Here is a 12,058-nt window from a genome sequence, read left to right on the forward strand (position 1 = left end):
GAGGCAGCATCAGCCCTGAGCCCTTGTGTAATCACTTCCTGTCATGTGGGGCAGCCCACAGTGCTGCTATGGTCCCAATGAGTGGCCCAGGCTCAGGCCCAGTGGGGAGGCCCTGTGCACTAAGCACAATGGCTGGTGGGACTTAGGAAGAGGCAGCGGTGGATCTGCAAGCCTGGGCAAACAACCTCTTGGCTGCTGAGAATGCCCATAGTACCAATGCAGCCCCAAAGGTAGGAGCACGCCTCGGTGAGACTGTGGAAGCAGGTGGTGGTAGCCCTGATCCCAAAAAGATCACTTTCCTATTCAGTGGGAGAGCCCAGAGTGCCACTGCAGTCCCAATGAGTGGCCAAGGCTCAGACAGGCACAGCAGCCAGGGATCATGGCAGGCTCAGAATACACAGCTCCTGCTCCCCACCAGCGGCTGCATGAGGAATCTGTGACCAAACACCATCACTATGCGAAGACACAAATCCACCCCATCAAATAGTGTGAAGAGGTATATTAATACTCCAGACAAGAAGGAAAAAGATGAATACTTAGAAATCAATCCTGAAGACACAGAAACTTACAATCTAAATGACAAAGAATTCAAAATAACTACCATTAAAAAACTCAACGTGTTACAAGAAAACTCAGAAAGGCAGTTCAATGAAAGCAGAAAGACAATTAATGAACAGAGGGAATTCTTCACAAAAGACATTGAAACTACAAAGAAAAACCAATCAGAAATGTTGGAGATGAAAAACACAATGAATGAGATAGAGAAAAATCTGGAGTCCTTAAATAACTGATATTATGGAGGAGAGAATTAACAATTTAGAGGACAGAAATATAGACCTGCTTCATATGGAGGAAGAGAGAGAACTAAGACTAAAAAGAAATGAAGAAATTCTCTGAGAAATATCTGACTCAATTAAGAAATGCTACACAAGTATTATAGGTATTCAAGAGGGAGAAGAGAAGGAGAAAGGAGCAGAGAGCTTGTTCAAAGAAATAATAGCTCAGAACTTCCCAAACCTGTGGAAGGAGCTGGAATGACAAGTAAAAGAAGTTAATATAACTCCTAATTATATCAATGTAAAAATAACTTCTCCAAGGCATATATTAGTAAAAGTGGCAAAAGCCAATGACAAAGAAAAAATATTAAGGGCAGCAAGAAAGAAGAAAATAACCTACAAAGGAACCCCTATCAGACTTTCAGCAAATTTCTCAGCAGAAACCTTATAGGCTAGGAGAGAGTGGAATGATATATTCAAAATTCTGAAAGACAAAAGCCTTCAGCCAAGAATACTCTATCCAGAAAAAATATCCTTCAGATATGATGGAAAAATAAAAATCTTCCCAGATAAACAAAAGGTGAGAAAGTTCATCACCACAAGACCCCCACCACCACCAAAAGAAATGATCAAAAAGGCTCTCTTATCCGGAAAAAAATAAAAGAGTTTACAAAGCCTTCAGCAAGGAGTTAATTAGGCAGACAAAATCGGAAAATTGCAACTCTCTATCAGAACAGGTCAGCAAACATTTCATTATAACATTAAAGATAAAGAGAAGGGAAATATCAAGAATAAATATAATCATGTATTTTAAACACAAAGTCACAACACAAAACAGAATGAGTTGTGACAACAATAACTTAGGTGAGGAAGTGGAAAGGGACGGAACCTGCTTAGACTAAGGAAATAAGAGTCTATCAGAAAATGGACTATCTCATCTACAAGATCTGTTATACAAACCTCATGGTAACCACTAAACAAAAAATCAGAACAAAGACACAAATGATAAATTAAGAGAAAATATCATAGAAAGCCACCAAACTGAATTGGCAGTCCAAAATATATGGGATGAGAAACAATGGAAATACAGAACAACCAGAAAACAAGTGACAAAATGGCAGCATTAAGCCCTCATATATCAGTAATCACTTTAAATGTAAATAGATTGAATTCTCCAATCAAAAGATACAGAGTGGCTGGACGGATTAAAAAACAAGACCCAACAATGTGCTTTCTCCAGGAAACACATCTCAGCTCTAAAGACAAACACAGGCTTAGAGTGAAGGGGTGAAAGATAATACTCCAAGCTAATGGCAAACAAAAGAAAGCAGATGTTGCCATACTTGTATCAGGCAAAGTAGATTTCAAGATAAAAAAGGCAAGGAGAGACAAAGAGGGGTAGTATATAATGATAAAAGGGACACTCCACAAAGAGGACATAACACTTATAAATATATATGCACCTAACACAGGGGCACCAAAGTACATAAAGCAACTCTTAACTTGCCTAAAAGGAGATATCAACAGCAACACAATAATAGCAGGAGACCTTAACACCCCACTTACATCAATAGATAGATCATCCAGACAGAAAATCAACAAGGAATTGGTGGAACTAAATGAAAAAGTAGACCAGACGGACTTAATATATAAATATAGAACACTCCATCCCAAAACAGCAGAATGCACATTTTTCTCACACGCACATCGAACATTCTCAAAGATAGACCATATGCTGGGAAACAAGGCAAGCCTCAATAAATTTAAGAAGACTGAAACCATATCAAGCATCTTTTCCAACTATAAAGTTATGAAACTAGAAATCAGCTACAAGAAAAAAGCTGGGAAAGTGACAAAGATGTGGAGACTAAACAACATGCTACTGAACAACAAATGGATCATTGAGAAGTTAAAGGAGAAATCAAAAAATATCTGAAGACAAATGAAAATGGAAATACACCATACCAACTCATACAGGATGCAGCAAAGTGGTCCCAAGAGGGAAATTCATAGAAATACAGGCCCACCTTAACAAACAAGAAAAATCTCAAATAAGCAACCTTAAACTACACCTAGCAGAACTAGAAAAAGAGGAGCAAACATTACTCAAAGTCCTCAGAAGGAGGAAAATAGTACAAATTAGAGCAGAAATAAATGAAATTGAAACAAACAAACAAAAAAAAACAGCAGAAAGGATCAATGAAACTAAGAGCTGGTCCTTTGAGAAGATAAACAAAACTGACAAGCCCTTTGCCAGACTCACTAAGAAAAAAGAGGGAGGCTCAAATAAATAGAATTAGAAATGAAAGAGGAGAAATTACAATGGATACCACAGAAATACAAAGGATTATAAGAGTATACTATGAAAAACTATATGCCAACAAATTGGACAATCTAGAAGAAATGGATAAATTCTTAGACTCATACAAATTCCCAAAACTGAATCAGGAAGAAATAGAGAATCTGAATAGACTGATTACAAGTAAAGAGATTGAAACAGTAATCAAAAACCTCCCAAAAAATAAAAGTCCAGGACCGGATGGCTTCTCTGGAGAATTCTACTGAACATTAAAAGAAGATTTAATACCTATCCTTCTCAAACTATTCCAAAAACTGAAGAAGACAGAACACTTCCTAACACATTTAAAAGGCCAACATCACCCTGATCCCAAAGCCAGACAAGGACAACACAAAGAAGGAAAATTACAGGCCAATATTGTGGTGAATACAGATGCAAAAATCCTCAACAAAATATTTGCAAACTAGATACAGCAGTACATTAAAAGGATCACACAACATGATCAAGTGGGATTTATACTAGGGACACAGGGATGGTTCAACATCCGCAAATCTATCAATGTGATGCACCACATTAACAAAATGAGGAATAAAAACCACATGATCATCTCAAGAGACACAGAGAAAGCATTTGACAAGATCCAACATCCATTTATGTTAAAAACTCTCAATAAAATGGATAAAGAAGGTGAGCACTTCAACATAATAAAGCCCATATATGACAAACCTACAGCCAGCATCACACTCAATGGGGAAAAACTGAAAGCCATTCCTCTGAGAACAGGAACAAGACAAAGGTGCCCACTCTCATCACTTTTATTCAACATAGTATTGGAGATTTTGGCGAAAGCAATTAGGCAATAAAAAGAAATAAAATGTATCCAAATTGGCAAGGAAAAAGGGAAACTCTCACTGTTTGCAGACGACATGATTTTATACAAAGAAAACCCTAAAGAATCCATCAGAAAACTATTAGAAATAATCAACAACTGCAGCAAAGTTGCAGACTACAAAATCAACTTACAAAATAAATTGCATTTCTATACTCTAATAACGAACTAGAAGAAAGAGAACTCAAGAATACAATCCCATTTTCAATCACAACAAAAAGAATAAAATATCTAGGAATAAATTTAACTAAGGAGGTGAAAGACCTATACAATGGAAACAATAAGACATTATTGAAAGAATTTGATGATGACACAAAGAAATGGAAAGATATTCCGTGCACATGCATTGGAAGAATAAACATAGTTAAAATGTCCATACTACCTAAAGCAATCTACAGATTCAATGCAATCCCAATCAGAATCTCAAAGACATTCTTCACGGAAATAGAACAAAGAATCCTAAAATTCATATGGGGCAACAAAAGACCCTGAATAGCTAAAGAAGCCCTGAGGAAAAAGAACAAAGCTGGAGGCATCACAATCCCTGACTTCAAATTATACTACAAAGCTATCACAATCAAAACAGCCTGGTACTGGTACAAAAACAGATACACAGATCAGTGGAATAGAATTGAAAGCCTAGAAATAAAACCAAGTATCTATGGACATCTAATCTTTGACAAAGGAGCTAAGAACATATAATGGTGCAAGGAAAGTCTCTTCAATAGATGGTGCAGGGAAAACTGGATGGCCACATGCAAAGAATGAAAGTAGACCATTATCTCTCACCATACACAAAAATTTACTCAAAATGGATTAAAGACTTGAAGGTAAGACATGAAACCATAAAACTCCTTGAAGAAAATATAGACAGTACACTCTTTGACAGTGGTCTTAGGAGGATCTTTTTGAATACCGTGTCTACTTGGGCAAGGGAAACAAAAGAAAAAATGAATAAATGAGACTTTTTATCAGACTAAAGAGTTTCTTCAAGGCATAGGAAACAACGAACAAAACAAAAAGACAACCCACAAACTGGGAGAGAATATTTGCAAATCATATATCTGACAAGGGGTCAATCTCCAAAATATATAAAGAACTCACACAAGTCAATAACAACAAAAAAATCCAAACAGCCTGATCAAAAACTGGGCAGAGGATATGAACAGACATTTTTCCAAGGAAGATATACTTATGGCCAACAGGCACATGAAAAGATGTTCAACATCACTAATCATCGGGGAAATGCAAATCAAAACTACAATGAGATATCACTTTACACCCATTAGAAAGGCTGTAATTACCAAAACAAAAAACAGTAAATGTTGGAGAGGATGTGGAGAAAAGGGAGCCCTCATACACTGCCGGTGGGAATGCAAACTGATGCAGCCACCACGGAAACAGTGTGGAGATTTCTCAAAAAATTAAAAATAGAAATACCATAAGATCCACTTATCCTACTACTGGATATTTATCCAAAGAACTTTAATTCAACAATTCAAAGAGATTATGCACCCTTATGTTCATTGCAGTATTGTTCACAATAGCCAAGACGTGGAAGCAACCCAAGTGCCCATTGACTGATGAATGGATAAAGAAGATGTGGTATATATATATACAATGGAACACTACTCAGCCATAAAAAAAAACCAAAATTATCCCATTTGCAGCAACATGGATGGACCTTGAGGGTAGTATGTTAAGCAAAATAAGCCAGACAGAGAAAGACAAACACCATACTATTTCACTCATGTGTGGAAGATAAACAAATACAGGTTTGTTTTTAACAGATTAGTGGTTACCAGAGGGGTAAGAGGTTGGGATGGTGGATGAAAAGGGTAAAGGGGCACATATTATGGTGACTGACAAATAGTAATGTACAACTGAAATTTCGCAATTCTATAAACTATTATGACCTCATAACATAAAATAAACCCTCAGTTTTAAGTCACTTACATAGTTATTTATCTATTATTATATATTATACATTTACTAAGTTAAGTTATTTACGTATAATAAAGTACTCAAATCTTAAGAAGACAACTCAGAGTATATATATATACACACAACTATGAAACCACCACTTAGATCAAGATACAGAACGTTTCAGTTGCCCCAGAGTTTCTTTCATGCTACTTCCCAGTCAATACTCTTCCCTCTGCCACAGGAAATCATTATATTCTGATTCTGTCACTATAGATTCATTTCACAGTTCTTGGACTTCAAATAAATGGAATCATACAGTGCACACCCTTTGTGTCTGGCTTCTTTCACTCAACAAATACTGTGAGATTCATCCATATTGTCATATATGTCAGTAGTTTTTTCATTTTTATTACTTATAAACTACACATTATGTATAAACTATAATTTATCCATTCACTTCTTCATGGACAATGGGGTTGTTTCCAGTTTTTAACAATGATGAAAAAAAGCTATGAATATTCTTGTATTGGTCTTTTGGTGGAAATAGGCATTTATTTTTCTTGAGTAAATGCAAGTAGTGGAATTGCTAGGTCATAGGGTAGGTTTGCATTTAACTTTATTAGAAACTACCAAACTATTTCACAAAGTAGTTGAACACATTGACATTCCCGCCAGCAATGTATTGAGTTTCTGCTGCTCCAAATTCTTACCAGCATTTGATATTGTCAGTCTTTTAAATTTTAGCCATCCTGGTGTCTGTATGTAGATATCTCATTGTTGTTTTAATTTGCGTTTTTCTGTGGAGTAATGATGTTGAACATTTTTTCACATGATGAGTCCACGGAGCTGAATCATTCAAATCTCCCTGGGAAGCTGGTACAAGGAGCATAGCTGATTGACAGCCTCCAGCAGCTAGATCTTTGGATCTGTCCCCACGTGCGTGCTGAGGTCACATTTCTGCAGGGCTGCTCCCAGCTGAAGACCAGGCATGGCAGAGATCATGGAGCTAGGCCATTTCCGCCCAATGGAGTACTCCTCCAATAGGCAATCTTTGTTCACAGTCTCCCATCAGTTTGGCCCAGATTATTTCAACAGTGTCTGAAACTCTTCCTACATAATAAAGTCATAAATCTCTTCCTTCCCTGCTTCCTTTCATAGATGTTAGACCTGCACCACAGTCAAGGGCTTTCTCCACCTTCTCCTGCTCTATCTTCCTTCTTCCTTCACAGGCATTTCCCTCAGTAGATTCCTTGCCTGTCTAACCCCATCTTGGCGTATGCTTCATGAAGCACCGGAACTTGTATATGCTCATCGACTATTCTGATATCCTCTTTTGTGAAATCCCTGTTCAAGTCTTTTACCATTTTCAAATTGAGTTATCTGCTCCTCCTTTTTAAAAACATTGATCTATAGGAGTTCTGTATATATTCTGGATATAAGTCTTTGTCAGATATGCTTTCTGAATACCTTCCCCCATCTATGACTGGTGTAATCACTTTCTTAACGATGTCTTTGATGAACAGAAATTTTTTATTTTAGTGATGTCCAATTCATTTTTTTCTTTTATAGTAAAAAGTGTGAGGTAGATGTCAAGGTTCGTTTTTTTTTTCATATGATTGTCCAATTGCTTCAGCACCATTTATCAGAAAAAGCATGATCTCCCCGTTGCAGTAGCACCTAGTATGGAAATTAGTTAAATTTAGGCAAATGTATGTTTGGACTCTATTCTGCTCCTTTGGTTTCCTTGTTTATAGTTGCACCTATTCCACATTCTTTTCATTATTGTAGGTTTAAAGAATATCCTAGAACCTGAGAGTGTAATTCCTCCAACTTTTTCTTCTCAAATATTGTCTTATCTAATCAAGATAATTCGTATTTTCACTTATTAGAGTAAGTTAGTCACTTTCTAAAATTACCTGGGATTTGGATTAGGATTCCATTAAATCAGGGTTTCCCAACCTCTACGCTATTGAAATTTTGGGACAGACGATTCTTTTTTGTGGGGAAAGGGGGCTGTCCTGTGCATCATAGGATGTTTAGCAGCATTCCTGGCCCCTACCCGCTAGGTGCCAGTAGCATGCCCCTACTCCAGGTTGTAACACAAAAAAAATGTCTCCACAAACTGCCAAATGTCCCCTGGAGAGCAAAACTGCCACTCCCTCCCTCCTCCATTGATAACCATTGCATCAAATCTATAGACCAATTTGGAGAAAATGGACATCTTAATAATATTGAGACTTTCAATCCATGAAAATAAAATTGCTCTCCATTTAGTTGGCTCTTCTTTAATTTATCTCAGCAGTGTCTTATAGTTTCCGGTGTAGAATTCCTGCATATCTTTGGTTAAATTTATTTCAAGGCATTTGATATTTTTAATTCTATTATAATTGGTAATTTTCAAGTTAATTTTTCAATTGTTTATTTTTAATATATAAAAATATAGTTCATTTTTGTATGTTGATCTTGTTCCAGAAATCTTGTTTGTAAGTTGGATGTTCTACAAATGTAACAATGTCATCTGCAAATACAGTTTAACCTCTGTTATGATCTTTTTACCTTTATTTCTTTTTTTTTTTTTTTTTTGGTTTATTGCATTGACTAGGACCTCCAGTAAAATGTTCAATACATATAATGATAGTTGACATTCTCATCTTATTTCTAACTTCAAAGGGGAAGCATTCAATATTTAGAAAGTTCCCATTTATTACTAGTTTACTGAGAAATATTGTGATGAATAAATGTCAAATACTATGAATTGCTTTTATTGCATCGACTGTGATGATCAAGTGCTTTCTTTCTTTATTCTTTTAGTATAGTGAATTACACAGATTGAGTTTCAAATGTTAAACCAACCCTGCATTCCTATAATAAATCATTCTCCATAATAAATTGTGATTAGTCATGCATGGTTGTGATTTAATATATCACTGAACTCTATTCAGGATATACACAGATTTCTCAAACAGTACATAAAGACATATACATTCACCTACTTTATGTTATAGATGCCACTATAGTGGGGAAAGGATGTTCTTTTTAATAAATGTGCTGGAGCAATTGGATAATCACATGGAGAAAAATGAACCTTTACCCTTACTTCACATTTTATACAAAAATTAATTTGAGATGTATTTTAGATCCACTTTTCAATCATAAAATAATGAAGCTTCTAGAAGAAAAAGGCAAATTGCTTTATGACCTTGAGATGCAGGCATAACTGTGAGATGTTATTTTGATGGTAAAGTTTTAGTATCAGTTGGTGGCTTTAGGATGTGATACAGGGACTACAAAGGATAGAATTCCACCCCAACATGTTTTAATTACCTTGCACAATATCTTTTATATTAAATTTGAGCACCTTTAAATAGACACATATGCTCCAATTGCTCTACTCTTCATCACTTCCTCTGGACTTTCCCCAGACTAACTGATTTTCTCTTAATTTACCTGCCTGTGCCCCAAAACATCTAAGTTTATAATCCCTGGTCTATAGTATTAAGGTACCCAAAGAACTATTCCTGATGTGTTTTATTTAAGGGCTCACAACATATATACATATGCATGTCATCAAAGAACGTTCATTGCTATTGTTATAGTGCATCTCTGTTCTATTAAATTGAGACTCTCAATGATTGCTATTATAACTATGAATAACTGAAAACCCCTCACACTAAAGAACTACTTTTTTTGTACATAATAAAAGGTAAGGTAGTAGGCTTTAAACTTTCATAAGTGATATACGGCAGATTCCATATTACCATGTCTCTCCATGTATATTGCATGCACACACATCAGGCCACAGAGAAACACTTCTCCACAAAGTACGCTTGTGGAGGATAGGACCCAAGATATTGTGGGAGTCCATCATCTTATTGTTACCAAACGGCATGGATGGGGTAGGGGGCTTTCTGAGATTTTGGCTTGCATCACAACTCTTTCCACATGAACACGATCCAATCCAAAATATGCAAATAAAAGAAGAAACAGCATTGTTTCACCCTACTAAGTATCTTAGGTGGACACCCTCAGCAGTAAACAAATACTGAAGTCAATTCAGTGGGGATGGGCAGGATCACAAAAAGGAAAAAAAATTCCAAAATGGGAGGCACAAAATCAGGAAGACAATTGAGAGCCACCAAGTGGTGTGGCGGGAGGACAGGGTACCAGAAAGGGACTAGGGTGTGATCAGTTCACCCAAGAATCATATTATTGAACAGGTAATTTAAAACTGAAGCATATACCCTCTCCACCTGCTCCCATTGTGACCTTAAAGGCGCAATGAATTTGAGTTTTCATTTATTGGTTATTTAAACATAGGAACTTGTTAACAACTCCTTATCCAGTGTGGTCTTCCACCTCAGCAAATGGCTGAATGTAATTATGCTTCTAGTCAAAACATCTCTATTTGGCAGTCAGAGATGGTCCAGAAGGAGCCCAAGATTCAGAGGTGACACGGTAGAAACTCCAAGTTTCTAACAAGTAAATTAAATGTAAAAGCAAGTATCAGAAAGGTAAACAGAAAGCCAGTTAAGATAGTGAAGAGGATGTAACTCTCTCATATCTCTACGCATCAGTAGAAAATTAGGTTAACAAATACTAAACAGAAGAAGAATCTCATAACATGCGTCTTTGTATTTAACAAATTTTTTTAGCTACCTCTATGAGTTTGATGTAAAACTCAAAACTTTCTGATAATTTTGTTTAGTTCTCACAAAATTCCATTATCTCCATTATACAGATTAGGAAAATAGAGACAGTTTGCTAAGGTTAGCTGCCCTGCTTTGCCTAGGTATTACCACAGCCCTCACCCCAACCCCCATCCATCATCTAGGTTTCTGTTTTTTCACTTCTTCTCAAGGACAGCTGCTCCTTGCCCACTAAATAACATCCAGTGGCTCACTATTGTCTGCCAAATAAAGTCCAAGTTCTTATGTGTATTCAAGAGCTAGTCTCCTTTCCCTCCCCACTCCCAGAATTTTTCTCTAACTACCTTTCCATATTTATCTCCCATTGTTCCCCTCTATAAAGCCGACACTTACATCAAACCAAAGCTATTCTACGTCCTATGCTTCTCATGGAGCTACTTCTGCTGCCCAGACTATTTACCCCCACTCCTCCTATCAAAATATTTCCTTACTTTTAAGGAAACTACCTCAACATAATAAAGGCCATATACGACAAACCCATAGCCAACATCATACTCAATGGGCAAAAACTGAACCCCATCCCCCTGAAAACAGGAATGAGACAAGGATGCCCTCTATCACCACTCTTATTTAACATAGCACTGGAGGTCCTGGCCAGAGCAATCAGGCAAGAAAAAGGAATAAAAGGAATCCAAATAGGGAGGGAAGAAGTGAAACTCTCGCTGTTTGCAGACGACATGATCTTATATACAGAAAACCCCAAAGAATCTATTGGAAAACTGTTAGAAGTAATCAACAACTACAGCAAAGTTGCAGGGTATAAAATCAATTTGCATAAATCAGTAGCATTTCTATACTCCAGTAATGAACTAACAGAAAAAGAACTCAAGAATACAATACCATTCACAATCGCAACAAAAAGAATAAAATACCTTGGGGTAAACTTAACTAAGGAAGTGAAGGACCTATATAATGAAAATTACAAGGCCTTTCTGAGAGAATTGGATGACAACATAAGGAGATGGAAAGACATTCCACGTACATGGATTGGAAGAATAAGCATAGTTAAAATGTCCGTTCTACCTAAAGCAATCTACAGATTCAACGCCATCCCAGTCAGAATCCCAATGACATTCTTTACAGAATTAGAACAAAGAATCCTAAAATTCATATGGGGCAACAAAAGACCCCGAATTTCTAAAGCAATCCTGAGAAAAAAGAACAAAACGGGAGGCATCACAATCCCTGACTTCAAAACATACTACAAAGCTACAGTAATCAAAACAGCATGGTACTGGTACAAAAACAGGTGCACAGATCAATGGAACAGAATTGAAAGCCCAGAAATAAAACCACACATCTATGGACAGCTTATCTTTGACAAAGGAGCTGAGGGCATACAATGGAGAAAAGAAAGTCTTTTCAACAAATGGTGCTGGGAAAACTGGAAAGCCACATGTAAAAGAATGAAAATTGACCATTCTTTTTCACCATTCACCAAAATAAACTCAAAATGGATTAA

Source organism: Equus caballus, chromosome 5 (assembly GCF_041296265.1).
Source record: "Equus caballus isolate H_3958 breed thoroughbred chromosome 5, TB-T2T, whole genome shotgun sequence".
Taxonomy (NCBI): domain Eukaryota; kingdom Metazoa; phylum Chordata; class Mammalia; order Perissodactyla; family Equidae; genus Equus; species Equus caballus.